This window comes from Schistocerca piceifrons, chromosome X, assembly GCF_021461385.2.
Source record: "Schistocerca piceifrons isolate TAMUIC-IGC-003096 chromosome X, iqSchPice1.1, whole genome shotgun sequence".
Taxonomy (NCBI): domain Eukaryota; kingdom Metazoa; phylum Arthropoda; class Insecta; order Orthoptera; family Acrididae; genus Schistocerca; species Schistocerca piceifrons.
In genome coordinates this window covers 680,717,841-680,735,821 of record NC_060149.1, presented here as the reverse complement: position 1 = coordinate 680,735,821, position 17,981 = coordinate 680,717,841, and positions in this window count along the sequence as shown.

The following is a 17,981-nucleotide window of genomic DNA, read 5'->3' as shown; positions in this document are numbered from 1 at the left end:
CTAGTATTCGGGATCAGATATGATATGTTCAAGGCATTGAATCGTGAAACAGGACAATCAGACAAAAATACTAAAAGTATTCCGTTAGGAATCAGTCAAAAACCTGAAATTATCGGTAACGGGATTGAACAGTTTGTTTCTAATAAAACAAGACCAGGTGTGGTTTGAGTTACATGTTCAAAGTATCCTTCGCAATTATATGGTAACAAAGATTTAGTCAGTGCTCTACACATAGTTACACCAAAATTTGTAAATGTGGGATGTCAGTTTCATGGAAGATTACAATAAACTATATATAAAAAACAAGAAACAGAAGCAGTACACGCTTCAGGTTGAGGACATGAAACGAGACTTTATGAAATAAAAAGAATATTTAAGGAAATACGTGATTTACACGTCCTACTTGTCTCACAAACGTTGTATATGACAGAGTTATAGGTTCGACTATAAAGTTAATGCACCATTGTTGATAATAAAGTTGAGAGTAATATAGTTAGTAGTAAATCAGTTTAATATATACAAAAAATTTGATATAAGGAAATAGATAAGTTTTTAATATGATTTTTCGTATTTTTCCTAATGTAGAAGTAGAGGAGCAGCCCATTCACTTTTCTTGAAAAGCGGAAATTACACGCTTCGTACAATGAAACCAAGAGTTGGGACAGCAGGCTAGAAAAAATCAAACTTGCAAATTAGAGCCACCCTAGCGCAGCAGCCCTTTGTCCATATTCTTTTGTCCCTGGTCGGCCCGAATAATGTGGCGCGGGTGGGACACTAAACGTGTACTAGGAAGGATAGCGGTTCAGATCACGTCTGGCCATCCAAGTTTGGATTTACTGCCATTTCCCAAAACTCTTAAAGTGAATGCGAAGACAATTCCCTTGAAATTGTCACGTCCGAGTCCCTTCCTCAGTCTGAGCTTGCACCCTGTCTCTAGTTACTTCGTCAGAGGCGGGACGTTACAGCCGCATCTGCCTTCCTATCCGTAAACAGACACTCTTCTTTTTCTGGTGTACTTGTCCTGCATCGGCGCATGGTTGGCATTCTCATTAGCGAATTTGGCATGGTTATCCCCCGCGTCGGAAAGAGTGTACCCCGACTGTGTGTGTGCAGTATTATCAATGTGGATGTAGGTGAAAGTTTATAAATGTTTGTGAATCGTGTAAATGCGGAGGAAGTTCACCTAATGGGATGTGGGAAACCGCCTAAGAACAGCATCGAGGCGGCCGGCACACTTTCTTAATCTGGTTGGCAGTTTCGATTCAACGGCGGTGTAACTTCCCATCTAGAAAGCAGCGCTTTAACACGCATGGCTGTCCGAACGTGTTAGCCATAAGGACACGGCTAGTATTATACAGGGTGAGTCACCTAACGTTACCGCTGGATATATTTCGTAAACCACATCAAATACTGACGAACCGATTCCACAGACCGAACGTGAGGAGAGGGGCTAGTGTAATTGTTTAATACAAACCATACAAAAATGCACGGCCGGCCGCGGTGGTCTAGCGGTTCTGGCGCTGCAGTCCGGAACCGCGGGACTGCTACGGTCGCAGGTTCGAATCCTGCCTCGGGCATGGGTGTGTGTGATGTCCTTAGGTTAGTTAGGTTTAAGTAGTTCTAAGTTCTAGGGGACTTATGACCTAAGATGTTGAGTCCCATAGTGCTCAGAGCCATTTGAACCATTTTTTTTTTTTTTTAAATGCACGGAAGTATGTTTTTTAACACAAACCTACGTTTTTTTAAACGGAACCACGTTAGTTTTGTTAGCACATCTCAACATATAAACAAATACGTAATCAGTGCCGTTTGTTGCATTGTAAAATGTTAATTGCTTCCGGAGATATTGTAACCTAAAGTTGACGCTTGAAACCTCCGACGTTCAGTTGCGTGTTGTAACAGACACGGGCCACGGTCGGCGAGCAGCATCTGCAGGGACATGTTTACGATGACGACCGTGTTTACGAGTGTGGCTGTAGTGCACTGTTGTGGTTTGGTCTAGCTGCCGCAGTGTCCGCATGTAGCGCTTGCTGCTATTGTTATTCTGCATTAGTCTCCGCACGCAGACCAACTGTAGTACACCGTGATACCAGACGTCTGTGACAGTGTAGTGTTGTAGGAACTGTGACCATGGTGTATTCGAACCCTGAGAAGGCGGAGATGATACTCATCTATGGCGAGTGTCGACGAAATGCAGCTGAAGCCTGCAGGGTGCATGCAGAACGGTATCCGGACAGAGAGCATCCAACGTGCCGCACATTGCAGAACATCTACCGCCAACTGTATGCAACAGGTATGGTCGTAGCACGCAAACGGGTCCGTAACAGGCCCGTCACAGGAGAAGCGGCTGCAGTTGGTGTGTTAGCTGCTGTTGCCATGAACCCACACATGAGTACACGGGACATTGCGAGAGCGGGTGGACTGAGTCAAAGTAGTGTCATGCGCATACTGCATCGTCACGGCTTTCACCCGTTTCATTGCTACATCAGCAATTACATGGTGATGACTTTAATCATCGAGTGCAATTCTGTCAATGGGCATTAACAGAGAATGCGTTGCAGTTCTACCTGTTTACCGATGAAGCGGGTTTCACAAACCACGGGGCAGTGAATCTACGGAACATGCATTACTGGTCCGTGGACAATCCTCGCTGGCTCAGACAGGTAGAGCGACAGCGACCGTGGACTGTAAATGTATGGTGCGGAATCATTGGCGACCACCTCATTGGTCCTCACTTCATTGCAGGAGCCCAAACAGCTGCAACATACATCGCGTTTCTACAGAATGATCTGCCAACGTTGCTCGAAAATGTCCCACTGGAAACGCGTCGACGTATGTGGTATCAGCATGATGGTGCACCTGCACATTCCGCAATTAACACTAGGCTGACCCTTGACAGGATGTTCGACGGGCGTTTCATAAGACGTGGAGGACGCATAAATTGGCCAGCCCGTTCTCCTGATCTTACACCTCTGGACTTCTTTCTGTGGGGTACGTTAAAGGAGAATGTGTACCGTGAAGTACCTACAACCCCAGAGGATATGAAAGAACGTATTGTGGCAGCCTGCGGCGGCATTACTCCAGTTGTACTGCGGCGTGTACGACATTCATTACGCCAGATATTGCAATTGTGTGCAGCAAATGATGGCCACCACAATGAACATCTATTGGCCTGACATGTCGGGACACACTCTATTCCACTCTGTAATTGAAAACGGAAACCACGTGTGTACGTGTACCTCACCCCTCATGGTAATGTACATGTGCGTCAGTGAAAAAGACCAATAAAAAGGTGTTAGCATGTGGACGTAATGTGCTGTTCCAGTCTCTTCTGTACCTAAGGTCCATCACCGTTCCCTTTGGATCCCTACGTAATTCGGTGCTCTCCGATACACACCATCGAACAGCGGAGGAGTGGTACTCAAGCGTCAACTTTAGGTTACAATATCTCCAGATGTAATTAACATTTTACAATGCAACAAACGGCACTGATTACGTATTTGTTTATATGTTCAGATGTGCTAACAAAACTAACGGGGTTCCATTTAAAAAACGTAGGTTTGCGTTAAAAAACATACTTCCGTGCATTTTTTCTATGGTTTGTATTAACCAATTACATTAGCCCCTCTCCTCACGTTCGGTCAGTGGAATCGATTCGTCAGTATTTGATGTGGTTTACGAAATGTATCCAGCGGTAATGTTAGGTGACTCACCCTGTATAATCCAGAGACTGTGTCGGACAGAACCTGTAGTTCGCCCCTGTACCATGTAGGCGAATAATGTAGTAGTCACAATACACTGCCTCGTAAGTTTCAAACAAAACTTTTCCGTACATTTGTTGATAAACAATTTTCTTCTTACTTTTACACTGTGAATGCCATTGACAAATATTTTCAATGTTGTCATTATTATCTTCAGTCTGAAGACGTTTGATGCACCTCTGCACAATGGTCGATCCCGTGTGAACTTCATCTCTGCATGACTATTGCAACCTATATCCATTTAACCCTGCTTATTGTACTCAAGGCTGGGTCTCCCTCTACAGTTTTAATCCCCCATACTTTCCTGCATTACCAAATTAACTATCCCTTGAGTTCTCAGGATGAGTCCTATGAACCGATCTCTTCTTTTAGTCAGGTTTTCCCATAAATTTATTTTCTTCCAAATCCTATTAGGTAACTCACCATTAGTTATCTGATCTATCTATCTAAATTTCAGCATTCTTCAGTAGTAACGTATTTCAATAGCTTCTGTTCTCTTGTAGTGTGAACGGTTTATCGTCCACGTTTCTTTTCCATACAACGCTACACTCCAGACAGACACCTTCCAAATATTTAAATTTATTTTTAAAGGAGTGAATACTCGCTGTTGACTGTTGAAATTAGTTATTTCATAAATAAAATTTCGGCCTATGGGCTATTTTCAAGCGGTACTGCAAAAGATTTCGCTTCAGCCCATTTCAGACTTTACAGTCCTCCGGCATGTATAAATGTCAATACGCGTCATCGTCAAAAAACAGATAGAAAATGACCCAAAGGCCGAAATTGCAATTTTGAAATAAAGAATTTCTACAGTCAATGGTGAATATGACGTCCTTTAAAAAAGTCTGTATGACTGTGACCCTGAGCATGAGAAATTAATCATTTAAATTTATGTTCGATATTAAAAGATTATCTTTTTCAGAAATTCCATTGTCACTATTGCCAGACCGTAGATTATTTCCTCTGTGCCTAAGCCATCTTCATTATTTTGCTACGCAAATAACACAGTTAATCTACTACTTTCGTTTACCCTAGCATAGCCCGATATAATACGACCACATTCCTTTACCCTTGTTTCATTTTTGTTGATGTTCATCTACACCCTGCATATGAGGTGTGCTACAAAATTAACGATATTGTTTGTTTTTTGGAAATAATTTTACATATTCGCCAGATCAATGTTCCAGCCTTCAAAATAAATGGTTCAAATGGCTCTGAGCACTATGGGACTTAACTTCTGAGGTCATCAGTCCCCTAGAACTTAGAACTACTTAAACCTAACTAACCTAAGGACATCACACACACTCATGCCCGGGGCAGGATTCGAACCTGCGACCGTAGCGGTCGCGCTGTTCCAGACTATAGCGCCTAGAACCTCTCGGCCACACCGGCAGGCCCTTCAAAATAGTCCCATTTCATGTCATACACTTAAGCTTGAGCTCCTTCCAATCCCAGAAACAGTTCTGGAACTCGGCCTTTGCAATAGTTTTTAGCTCTCCAGGGATGCATTTTTAATCTCATCTATGCTATCAAAACAACGAACATTTAAGATTTTCTTTATTTTCAGGAACAGAAAAGTCACATGGCACCATATCTGCCGAATATGGAGGATGGGGCATGATTTTAGTATTGTTTATGGCAAGCAATGAAGAATGAGCAGACGTATTATCGTAATAGAAGAACTGTGAAGTCTTTCGCCACAGAACTGGGCATTTCTATTTTCTTTCTGATTACTGCATACCAATAGTATTGAACTTGTAGTCCGCAGCTCGTGGTCGTGCGGTAGCGTTCTCGCTTCTCACGCCCGGATTCCCGGGTTCGATTCCCGGCGGGGTCAGGGATGTTCTCTGTCTCGTGATGACTGGGTTTTGTGTGCTGTCCTTAGGTTAGTTAGGTTTAAGTAGTTCTAAGTTCTAGGGAACTGATGGCCATAGATGTTAAGTCCCATAGTGCTCAGAGCCATTTGAACCATTTTTTTTAACTTTTAAATAACGTGAGGTATTTTTTTAAGCTCCGATCGATCGCGACATTAAAACCATAGTGAAAATCCGATGAACGCAGATGTGTCGCACAATATCTCTAGTAAGACCGTCGATCGTGTCACGTCGCACTTTTCAATTGTGAGCGGGCAGTGAGCGCGCTGAGATGGTTAGAATGATAGTCTCCAGCTAATTGTGAAGTGCCTGCTGAGGGGTTCCGCCTGATTTCAAGCAGCGGAAAAAAAAGAACGGAATAACAATACCGTGGGCGGAGCATGTGTAGTACGCATTTCTGCCTCAGGCATGTACAGCGCAACTCACTGCCAGTTCAGTGCCGCCAGTGTTGGCGACCTGGCTCTTGTCTTGTTCATTTGTAATGATTGTTTTCTCTAGCCCTGTTTTATTCTTGCTTCGTTTTTTTATGATGACAAGTTTAAGTGAACAACGCGCAGTTGTGAAATTTTGTTTTCTAATCGGTAAAAATTTGCTGAAACTGTTTTAATGTTGAAAACAGCTTATCAAGATGAAGCTATAAGACGTTTGTCCGATTTAAAAATGGCGATATGTCTATTGATGATGACAAACCTCGTTCTGGAGGCCACCAACTGCCCGAATAGACGAAAATATTGAAAAAATTCGAGAGATTGTGCTCACAGACCGTCGATAGGCAATTGATCAACTGTCAGAGATTAGTGGGTTATCTTGGATATGTGGCAGACAGGAGACTGGTTGTTCTACCACGACAACTCATCTGCACACACAGCCATCTCTGTTAGTTTTTGGCAAAAAATGGCATGGTTCCACTGCCCCAAGCACTTTACTCGCCTGGCCTGACTCCGTGCAACTTTTTCTTATTTCCACGCATCGAAAGGGGCATGAAAGGACACTAATTTGACAACATTGCAGAAGTCAAGGAAAAAAGCGAGGGAGGAGCTGTCAGCTATTTTTAAAGATGACTACAAAAAATGTGTCGAACAGTGGAAGCACCCGTGGGGACAAATGTGTTAGTTTTAATGGGAGGTATTTTGAGGGGGATAAGGTTGTTCCGTAAACAATTCGAAAATATACAGCTTTTAACAGATAGTTCCGGTTTTTTTAGTAACTCCTCGTAACTGTCATGCGTTTCCTTCTCCATTACAATGCTCGGCCGCACACTGCATGTGCAACAACAGCGCTCCTGCAGCGTTTCCGACGGGGAATTGTTCAATCGCCCACCATACAGTCGAGACTTCGGTCCCTCTGATTTTCACCTCTTTGTCCACATGTACCGCTGGCTATGAGGACAGCATTTTGGTACAGACAACGAATTGCAGTCCAGTGAAGGGAACTGGTGAAAAATAAAGTCCATTTATGACGAGAGTATTGGTAAGTTGGTTCAAATGGCTCTGAACACTATGTGACTTAACTTCTGAGGTCATCAGTCCCCTAGAATTTAGAACTACTAAAACCTAACTAACCTAACGACATCACACACATCCATGCTCGACGCAGGATTCGAACCTGCGACCGTAGCGGTCTCGCGGTTCCAGACTGTAGCGCCTAGAACCGCTCGGCCACATCGCCCGGCGGCAAGTTGGTACCACGCTACGACATACGTCGAAGTCGGAGGGGCTACTACGTAGAGAAGCAGCTGGAAGAGTATCTAATTGTTGCAAATAATTTACACAGTGATTTCCATGTTGCGGCCAATCAGCGCTTGAAGAAAACGAGCTCTCGAAGTACTCCTTATTGATCATTCAACTTTGTGGCAAGAACACATGGTACATCAAGCCGTTAAAATTGAAGAATATAGACTTCAAATTTGACCGTACTTGTTGGCCTTTTTTCGATTTTGCCTACCCACAGTGTTTCCACTGGGATGACTGTTTAGGTGTTTAGTATCCAACAGTGATTCAGGTTCGCCGCCGAACCCGGGCATCAAGTAGGCAAGGTCAGTGGCATAGAAGTGCTTGTAAACACCGCAGCTTCGCACTTGCGCTGCATTTCTTGCTATTCTCTGAAGCCTTTGATAAGCACCCTTGATAGTAGAGTGATTACCTTGCCTGTGTTTACGGATCGCTCTGTGGACTGTTTGGACACGCTGACGATGACTTTCGCTGCACTCTGGCATTTACTTCTATTTAGCCAATCACTTTGTGAATTCCATCGTCATCAGCGACAAGAACCCTCTGTATGTCCCGCCAGTCTCTGTATCATCTGCAATGCGCTTGATCATAAACTGAGTTCTACTTAGGCAGAGCAGGATAGAAAAAATTGAGCCTGAGATTCAACGTTCATATCTCTAAACCCATGTTTCATCACCTGTTATAAGACGTTTCGGTAGTTTTGCATCGTTGTTGAATTCATGTAGCGACCATTGGACAACTTGCATTCGTCGCTGTTCTTACTTGGAATTAAACAATTTTTGAGCAAATTTTCCCTTAACACGTTTCGTGCCCAAAACTCCGAAAATATTCATGGCATGAGCCGGTCAATATGTTAACATAATGATCGACTTCTCTGACTGTGATCCAGCGATCGTTCATGACCATTTCTTTCACTTTTTCCATGATTTCATCAGCTGATGATGTACTGCGACGTCCAATGCTTTCGTCATCCTCAGCACCTTTATACTACTCGTTTATACTACTCGTAAATCTTTGTTTGACTCAAAGCAGACTTATCGAAAGCAATATTTAACGTTTCTAAAGCTTTACTACACTTTAAGCTGATATTACAGCAAAATATAATACAAATTCCCTGATTCATCTTTATGCAATTGTTTATAATCGCCAATACTACGAAAAACATATAATCTTATTCATGGGTGGCAACAGGCTAACATAATACAGACAGTTTTTAGACATTTTTACCAACATAGCAACGAAGAAATCGCTCGAATTTGATTAATCCATTATGGACAATTACAAAATTACAGTTAAATTTCTAACGCACTTCGCATTCACCACATTTGTCAGGAAAGCAAGAAGCGGTACATAATGTAATTTAGATGGTGTCCCAGAGCTATTTCTGAACGAAATCTCATTATGAAATATTTTTAAAAATGTAGTTTATTGTTAATCGTGGTGCTTTACCTTTTACTGGTGTCTTCTTGATCCGTGAGTCCCATCATTTCTTTAGCCCATTGAGGGACCGTCGAAATCTCTTCATCTGATGAACTCTCCTCGTCATAGTCCAGCCCTGAAGGAATAGGGCGAGGCCATGTGGATCGTCTAGCTCGAGCGTGCCTGCGACACCACAAACACTTCAATTTATATTCGATATTTAAAAGATTCTCTTTCTGAGACATTCCTTTCTTCTCTGGCTGCTCAATATCTGTGACTCAACAATCTCCTATTATCTATATTTCTTTCTTCGTTCTAGCCAGGTCTAGAGGAACGGAAACCATTGTGAAACTATGCAATCACCGAAAACCGAAGCTAACGCTAGTCTTAGTCTGTAGATGATATACTACTTAAAGAAATTCTTTTTCTCTTCCAGGTAAACGTACCAGTACGCTAGTATCTAATTGTTAGGTCTCACTGCGCGATCGTAAGTAACGGCAGAAAGACTGGGACAGAATTTCCACTTGGTGTAAAGGATGGTAGCTCTCTTTATACATGGATAACTGATAAACAAAAAAGGAGAAAGAAATTCGATAGTATCCGATTTTATGATTAGTGTCGAACATTTGCAGCATCTCACACAGTTTAAATATTTACTAATAATACTAAGAAGTGATATGATGTGGGATGAATTCAAGGTCTGCTTGTGGGAAGAATTATGGAGAAGTATAGTGGACCTATAAAGGAAACCACATGCAAGATGCTAGTACGATCAGTTCTGGAGTAATATTCAACCATTAAGATTCCTTATCAAATAAACATGACAACAGACATCGACTTAATTCTAAGGCGCGCTGCTAGCAACGTAAAAAGTCACAATGATACTCGGCGAACTTAAATGGGACTCTTTCGAAAAAGGCAACATAGTCCCGCATATCCTTTAGTGCCAAATTTAGATTACTTGTATTGGAGTGTCAGGCATTCTTCTCCCACACCGAATAGGTCGCTTAGGCATTACGAGAGAGAGATTAGGGCATATACAGGGGCACATAAGAAGCCCGTTTTACCTCTCCGGGTAGACGAGTGGAATAGGACAAAAATCGCCATTATCTGTACGAAGCGCTCTCCTTACGCTCTGAATATTAGCTTGCAGAATACGTAATATGAGAACGGGAACATTAAAACGGGGTTACGTTGATGCTGTTACCCAAGTCCCTATTCTCTTCTCTCCAGACTTTCAATATGGTGAGTGCCCTCAGATCTGTTATTATACCCTGAAGGTAATGGCAACATTGACGCAATAATACTTGTTCCCCTCCACTATTTTGCCGAAACGGAAGATGGCAGACAAAGTACAAGAGCTCTCACATCGGTAATGGTGCGCGAAAGTTCCCAGATTTTAATCCCAGAGAGTTCATAAAGTTTCGTTATTTTGAAGTAATTATTTTTTACGTGGCCGAGGTGGTGGGTAAAATAGTTGAAATGTCGTCACGACTTCCATTGTGCCCTGATGATTCTGAGTTCGAATATTAGAGAGCGTATATCCTTTGCATTAAACTGAGATTCGTTTTCGGCGAGGATGGTGTGATAGCTCAAGTGTTTTCATATCCAAGTTACCGTCCTGAAGATTCTGAATTGGAGAAACAGAGGGGGTAATTTTTATATTATCTTTGTTTATTAGAAACCTCTTCAACAAGCTATAATATGATGTATGTATATGAGAACTATAGCTCGGTGTTAGGCCATGTACTCAGTTAATAATAATAATAATAATAATAATAATAATTGTGGTAGTAGTAATAGTAGTATCAGATCCCTTCACCATATGAGCTATAATTACCACATCTTTTCTCCAATAAGTGAGTACAGCGAAGGTCATGGATGATAGAGTCTGCATAAGTTTTTTCTTTACTAAATAAGAGCAAGGAAATATGATAACGAGAACTATTGTATTATTTCTAAAAACAAACGCTTCAGATTTCATATATGAACAGTCCGTGATAATATATATACACTCCTGGAAATTGAAATAAGAACACCGTGAATTCATTGTCCCAGGAAGGGGAAACTTTATTGACACATTCCTGGGGTCAGATACATCACATGATCACACTGACAGAACCACAGACACATAGACACAGGCAACAGAGCATGCACAATGTCGGCACTAGTACAGTGTATATCCACCTTTCGCAGCAATGCAGGCTGCTATTCTCCCATGGAGACGATCGTAGAGATGCTGGATGTAGTCCTGTGGAACGGCTTGCCATGCCATTTCCACCTGGCGCCTCAGTTGGACCAGCGTTCGTGCTGGACGTGCAGACCGCGTGAGACGACGCTTCATCCAGTCCCAAACATGCTCAACGGGGGACAGATCCGGAGATCTTGCTGGCCAGGGTAGTTGACTTACACCTTCTAGAGCACGCTGGGTGGCACGGGATACATGCGGACGTGCATTGTCCTGTTGGAACAGCAAGTTCCCTTGCCGGTCTAGGAATGGTAGAACGATGGGTTCGATGACGGTTTGGATGTACCGTGCACTATTCAGTGTCCCCGCGACGATCACCAGTGGTGTACGGCCAGTGTAGGAGATCGCTCCCCACACCATGATGCCGGGTGTTGGCCCTGTGTGCCTCGGTCGTATGCAGTCCTGATTGTGGCGCTCACCTGCACGGCGCCAAACACGCATACGACCATCATTGGCACCAAGGCAGAAGCGACTCTCATCGCTGAAGACGACAAGTCTCCATTCGTCCCTCCATTCACGCCTGTCGCGACACCACTGGAGGCGGGCTGCACGATGTTGGGGCGTGGGCGGAAGACGGCCTAACGGTGTGCGGGACCGTAGCCCAGCTCCATGGAGACGGTTGCGAATGGTCCTCGCCGATACCCCAGGAGCAACAGTGTCCCTAATTTTCTGGGAAGTGGCGGTGCGGTCCCCTACGGCACTGCGTAGGATCCTACGGTCTTGGCGTGCATCCGTGCGTCGCTGCGGTCCGGTCCCAGGTCGACGGGTACGTGCACCTTCCGCCGACCACTGGCGACAACATCGCCGATACCCCAGGAGCAACAGTGTCCCTAATTTGCTGGGAAGTGGCGGTGCGGTCCCCTACGGCACTGCGTAGGATCCTACGGTCTTGGCGTGCATCCGTGCGTCGCTGCGGTCCGGTCCCAGGTCGACGGGCACGTGCACCTTCCGCCGACCACTGGCGACAACATCGATGTACTGTGGAGACCTCACGCCCCACGTGTTGAGCAATTCGGCGGTACGTCCACCCGGCCTCCCGCATGCCCACTATACGCCCTCGCTCAAAGTCCGTCAACTGCACATACGGTTCACGTCCACGCTGTCGCGGCATGCTACCAGTGTTAAAGACTGCGATGGAGCTCCGTATGCCACGGCAAACTGGCTGACACTGACGGCGGCGGTGCACAAATGGTGCGCAGCTAGCGCCATTCGACGGCCAACACCGCGGTTCCTGGTGTGTCCGCTGTGCCGTGCGTGTGATCATTGCTTGTACAGCCCTCTCGCAGTGTCCGGAGCAAGTATGGTGGGTCTGACACACCGGTGTCAATGTGTTCTTTTTTCCATTTCCAGGAGTGTATATATATATATATACAATAACAAGTTACTTATATTCATAACAATTTTGTTGTTCAGGAAGCACAGTCAGCATTAATATGTATTTTATACAAAAAAGATCCAGAATTTAACACAGCATTTTCTTCTCATTTGGCATTTGAGGAAAGAGTTATATAAGTACATTAAACTAAACAAGCGTCCCTCTCTCCCATGTGTCGATCGAGTAGCAGGAAATTCAAAAATGAAAAGAATTATTCACCAACAAAACTCTCATAAAAAAGTTTCATCCTTCCTTTATTTTCAATACTACCAGAACTTAAACCGATGTGTTACTCTATGACATAATTTTCATATTATCTGTAGCATCCACACACCAAGTACAAGTTAGAGATAGAACAGGCTCCGCCGTCAAATGTACAGTGATCCTCGTTCCATTTTACGATCAAGAGGACAGCTCCATTCTAACTAGACCAGGTGCTCTCCACAGAGTCGTAAGAAGCATTTTATTTGATACTTTGGCAGATTCTTGCGTTATGTAGCTGTAGCCAGCCCAAATTAATACTGCTCATCAAGTCTTACGCGAGGCCCAGTGTCGACCAAACACATAGATTTGTTTCCCAGCACAAACAAAATGATTTTTAAAGCGGAATTTTACATACCCATTCGATAGATTGGTCGGAAATTAGTCTAGTGCTATATTCCTTATCTCAGTCTGTATTAGCAGGGACACTGAAACACGAGGAATAACTAGTAATCCAACAGCGACTGAGCTGTGCTGCTGCATGGCGGTTGCAGCCACCGCGGGCTAGGATGGTGCTGTCGCTGCTGGAGTACTGGTTTTTTTTAGGATCCCTCCGAATGGGCACGTAAAATGCCGTTTAAAACCATTTTATCATAACAGGAAACAAATCGACGTGTTTCCGTTGACACTGGGCGCCACATGAAAGATATGACGTGCAGTATTTGTTTGGGCTGATTCCAGTGAAGCATCGCAAAAATGAAATTGCAGATATCTGCCGAAACACAAGAGAAAATACGCCTGATGACTCTTAGCAGTGATAATCTGTGCAAAAGAGTTACAGAGTCACTTTTTTGAAACACTGTTATTCCCCCCCCCCCCCCCCCAATTACGACACAGAAGCGTGAAATATGCCACAAAGATGCCTACAACCTTCCTCTGTAATGGAGGAGAAGCATGGCGCCCTGCGGAGTTATCCACGGGCACGACGAAACTTCGAACACAAAGGTGACAAGACATGAGGAAAACGGGTAGGCGTCAGATGTTCCCATGAAAAGTAAGGTGCGTTAACGATATTACATTGGCACCAAATTTCACCCTGCGCTGGAGGTCGGAACCGTGACATCCAGCGTTCGAGCCATGCAGTTTACTTATTGGTGACTAAGAAAAACGTTTCAGACACACTACCGTTCAGAAGAGACAAGAAAAGACCTCAGGGGGTGGCATAAAGGGCGCCAATGAAACCAGCCTTTCCCTTGGGGCATTCATTTACACACATTCCCCTGTGGAAAATGAGAGTTGGCAGTGAGATTAGCAACGACGTTCTTGGCAACCTTTGCCACTGGCTACACCTTCCAGACGATTCAACGGTTCTCTAAGGATATTGTGGGGCTGGAACCTCACTGAATGTGGTCCGACCCGTTGGAGTATAGCGCGACCGCAATTTTAACTGGGTTATACAGAGTGGAACCACTACTACGAAAATTGAAAGGATGTTTACACTATATCAGTCCTTATGTTTCGCGCCCTCCTGTGGCGTTGATCTCAGGGGGTGCAATATTCACGCAAGTGTGAATAAAACGACCGTGGGTCCGTCTAAGACACTCTTAGTGGCACCTGCTCAGATTTCTGGAGCACTTTAAGAACGTACCTATACACAGACAACCCATGACCAACTCACAGGTGCCTGCAAGGAGGCAGCCCCTACAAACCTTTATGCTGAATGGCACTACACTGCTGCTCTAGCAACTGCTTACAGGCATCTGAAGATCGTCAAAGGGCTGTCTTCACACAGGCGCTTAGGAATCGGTCAAGGGTTGTCTCTGTACAGATACAGTTTTGAAGTGGTCAACAAAGGTGTGGAAATGGTACTGAGGATGTTGCTGATCTGAGGGATGTTAGAGGGATCCTTTACCATTTTATTTATGTATGTATCCAGCCATGTAGCACCCCCCCCCCCCAACCACCAATGATCACGCCCACGCCACAAGTGGGCGTGAAACAGGGGAGCTGGAAAAGTATAAAGCCCCGTTGCTGCTTTTGATATCATTCGTACTTCGTCGAATGGTTTGAATGGTACCTAGTGTTTCCACCCTGCACTCTAAAGCAAGAATTGCGGCCACACTACAATCCAAAATAGTTAGATCACCAACAATGGGACTGCATCCCAGTGATGTCGCTTGCAGGGTATCAGCAGTGGCAAAGGTTGTCAAGAACGTCGTTCTGTTACACATCACACTGCAAACTGTCATTTTCGACTGCGAAATGTGTGTGAACGAATCTCGATAGGGAAGGGGTGATTTCATTGACAGCCTTTATGCCACCTTTTGTGGCCTTGTCGTGTCGATCCTGACGAGAAGTGTGTCTGAAATGTCCTCTGCCACCCACAAAAAAATGCATGATTTTAACGTTCAACCTCGCGGTTTCGACCTCAATTGCGAAAGTGTCAAGACAGTGGGCAAAGTCCATGGTGTCCGCAGCTCGTGGTCGTGCGGTAGCCTTCTCGCTTCCCACGCCCGGGTTCCCGGGTTCGATTCCCGGCGGGGTCAGGGATTTTCTCTACCTCGTGATGACTGGGTGTTGTGTGATGTCCTTAGGTTAGTTAGGTTTAGGTAGTTCTAAGTTCTAGGGGACTGATGACCATAGATATTAAGTCCCATAGTGCTCAGAGCCAAAGTCCATGGTGGTGCTGGGCAGAACTGTGGTGGAATTTGGTGCCAACGTGACATCATTATCCCGCCTTACACCTTTCATGGACTTCTGACCTCTGGCGCAATTTTTTTTTTTCCCGCATGTGTCGATACCCTGCTGTTTAAAGAATCACCGAGCCAGAGAGTGACGTTCAAATGGTTCAAATGGCTGGGTGCATAGATCCTGAGAAATCAGTACCCAGAACAACCACCTCTGGCCGTAATAACGGCCTTGATACGCCTGGTCATTGGGTGAAACAGAGCTTGGATGGCGTGTACAGGTACAGCTGCCCATGCAGCTTCAACACGATACCAGAGTTCATCAAGAGTAGTGACTGGCGTATTGTGACGAGCCAGTTGCTCGGTCACCATTGACTAGACGTTTTCAATTGGTGAGAGATCTGGAGAATGTGCTGGCAAGGGCAGCAGTCGAACTTTTTCTTTATCCAGAAAGACCCGTACAGGACCTGAAACATGCGGTCGTGCATTATCCTGCTGAAATGTAGGGTTTCGCAGGGATCGAATGAAGGGTAGAGCCACGGGTCGTAACACATCTGAAATGTAACGTCCACTGTTCAAAGTGACGTCAATGCGAACAAGAGGTGACCGAGACGTGTAACCAATGGCACCCCATACCATCACGCCAGGTGATACGCCAGTATGGCGATGACGAATACACGCTTCCAATATGCGTTGACCGCGATGTCGCCAAACACGGATGCGACCATCATGATGCTGTAAGCAGAACCTGGATTCATCCGAAAAAATGACGTTTTGCCATTCGTGCACCCAGGTTCGTCGATGAGTACACCATCACAGGCGCTCCTGTCTGTGACGCAGCGTCAAGGGTAACCGCAGCCATGGTCTCCGAGATGATAGTTCATGCTGCTGCAAACGTCGTCGAACTGTTCGTGCAGATCGGCTACAGCCATGTAGATAAGATACCTGTCATCTCGACTGCTAGTAATACGAGACCGTTGGGATCTAGCACGGCGTTCCGTATTACCCTCCTGAACCCACCGATTCCATATTCTGCTAACAGTCATTGGATCTCGACCAACGCGAGCAGCAATGTTGCGATACCATAAACCGCAATCGCGATAGGCTACAATCCGACCTTTATCAAAGTCGGAAACGTGATGGTACGCATTTATCCTCCTTACGCGAGGCACCACAACAACGTTTCACCAGGTAACGCCGGTGAACTGCTGTTTGTGTATGAGAAATCGGTTGAAAACTTTCCTCATGTCAGCACGTTTTAGGCGTCGCCACCGGCGCCAACCTTGTGTGAATGCTCTGAAAACCTAATCATTTGCATATCACAGCATCGTCTTACTGTCGGTTAAATGTCGCATCTGTAGCACGTCATCTTCGTGGTGTAGCAATTTTAATGGTCAGTAGTGTACACATACACAACGTTTCCTATTTATTTAATGTCTTTTTACTAGTCTTTACTTTTTATTGCGAATATGAAATGTTATGGGGGTATATGGATGGTATGCTGCACCAAAGAATGGAGTTCTGAGTGAACGTAAAATTGTTTAGTGTTTCCCCGGCAAGCACAGAGCCGAGCGAAGACAGCCCTGAATGCATTGTCTCTACTGGAATCTAAACCAGGAAGGAAACCCAGTGCTGCAAACAGCGAGGTACACCACTGGGGCACTGCCATACAGCACTCAGCTGGAGAGCACGGAGTATGACTGCAACAGAATTATCTCGTTACAACGTCACTCTGACAGTGCTGCAAGGTGAAGTAAGACAAGGTAACGCAAATACGAGAGCGCCTCCAATGTATCCAGACGTTGCACAAAGTGCCAAGCTGAAGATCCGAAAGCAACATCTCAGGCACGGTGGTGGGATATAGAGTGCTGACAAGCCTAGAAAACGGGGCCAAATTAGCTCATTGTCACTGCTTGGTATCGTCATAGGCATCAGTTAATCAGTATAAGTACTTGGATTTCTGAAGCACAGGATCAATCGGTATGACAGTCTTGATAAGTTACAGTGAATTCCCACCGAGGTTTTCTCTAATTTTCGGATTTCACTTCCTTGAAAAACGTCACGCTAAAATCGATGTTTTGCGGAATACAATTGAACTTGGTGGAATTTTGTTCTGCTGGGACCAACTGCAAGTAAGGCAATGCCACAATGTGCACCGATCATGAAGGTGTTATCAACTGAATTGCGAACACGTTCGCTAAAGATTAGTACGCGTTAAAACATACCATCAGGTTAGGTTGGGTTACTGTAGGTATCGATTTACCACAAGAAGTATTGCATGTTGTAGAACAACTTGAGGATGCTTAAGAATTGGATAAAATGCGTTGTTTCGTGCGCAGCAGCATACTGCGAGTTAGAAAGATACAGGGTGATTCTTACTAACATTTAACAACCTCCAAAGAGACATAGATGACGCTGAAATACGTAAGTTAACATACGAGACATGGGGCTGCATATGTCAGGAAATACCCCAAAAGTGGATGAGAAATGCTGAACATGTGACGTCATCAGATGACGTATCTCGCTACACGTGCAGTGGTTGGGCTTGGGCGTGAAGGGATGATTAAATGATGCAATACTTCCGTTAGAGCAAACGGCGCAAATTTTGAACATCTTTTGAAAATATAATCTATTGTAAACGTTGATGCTACGAAATTACTATCCTCTCAATAACCAAGGAAAAGCT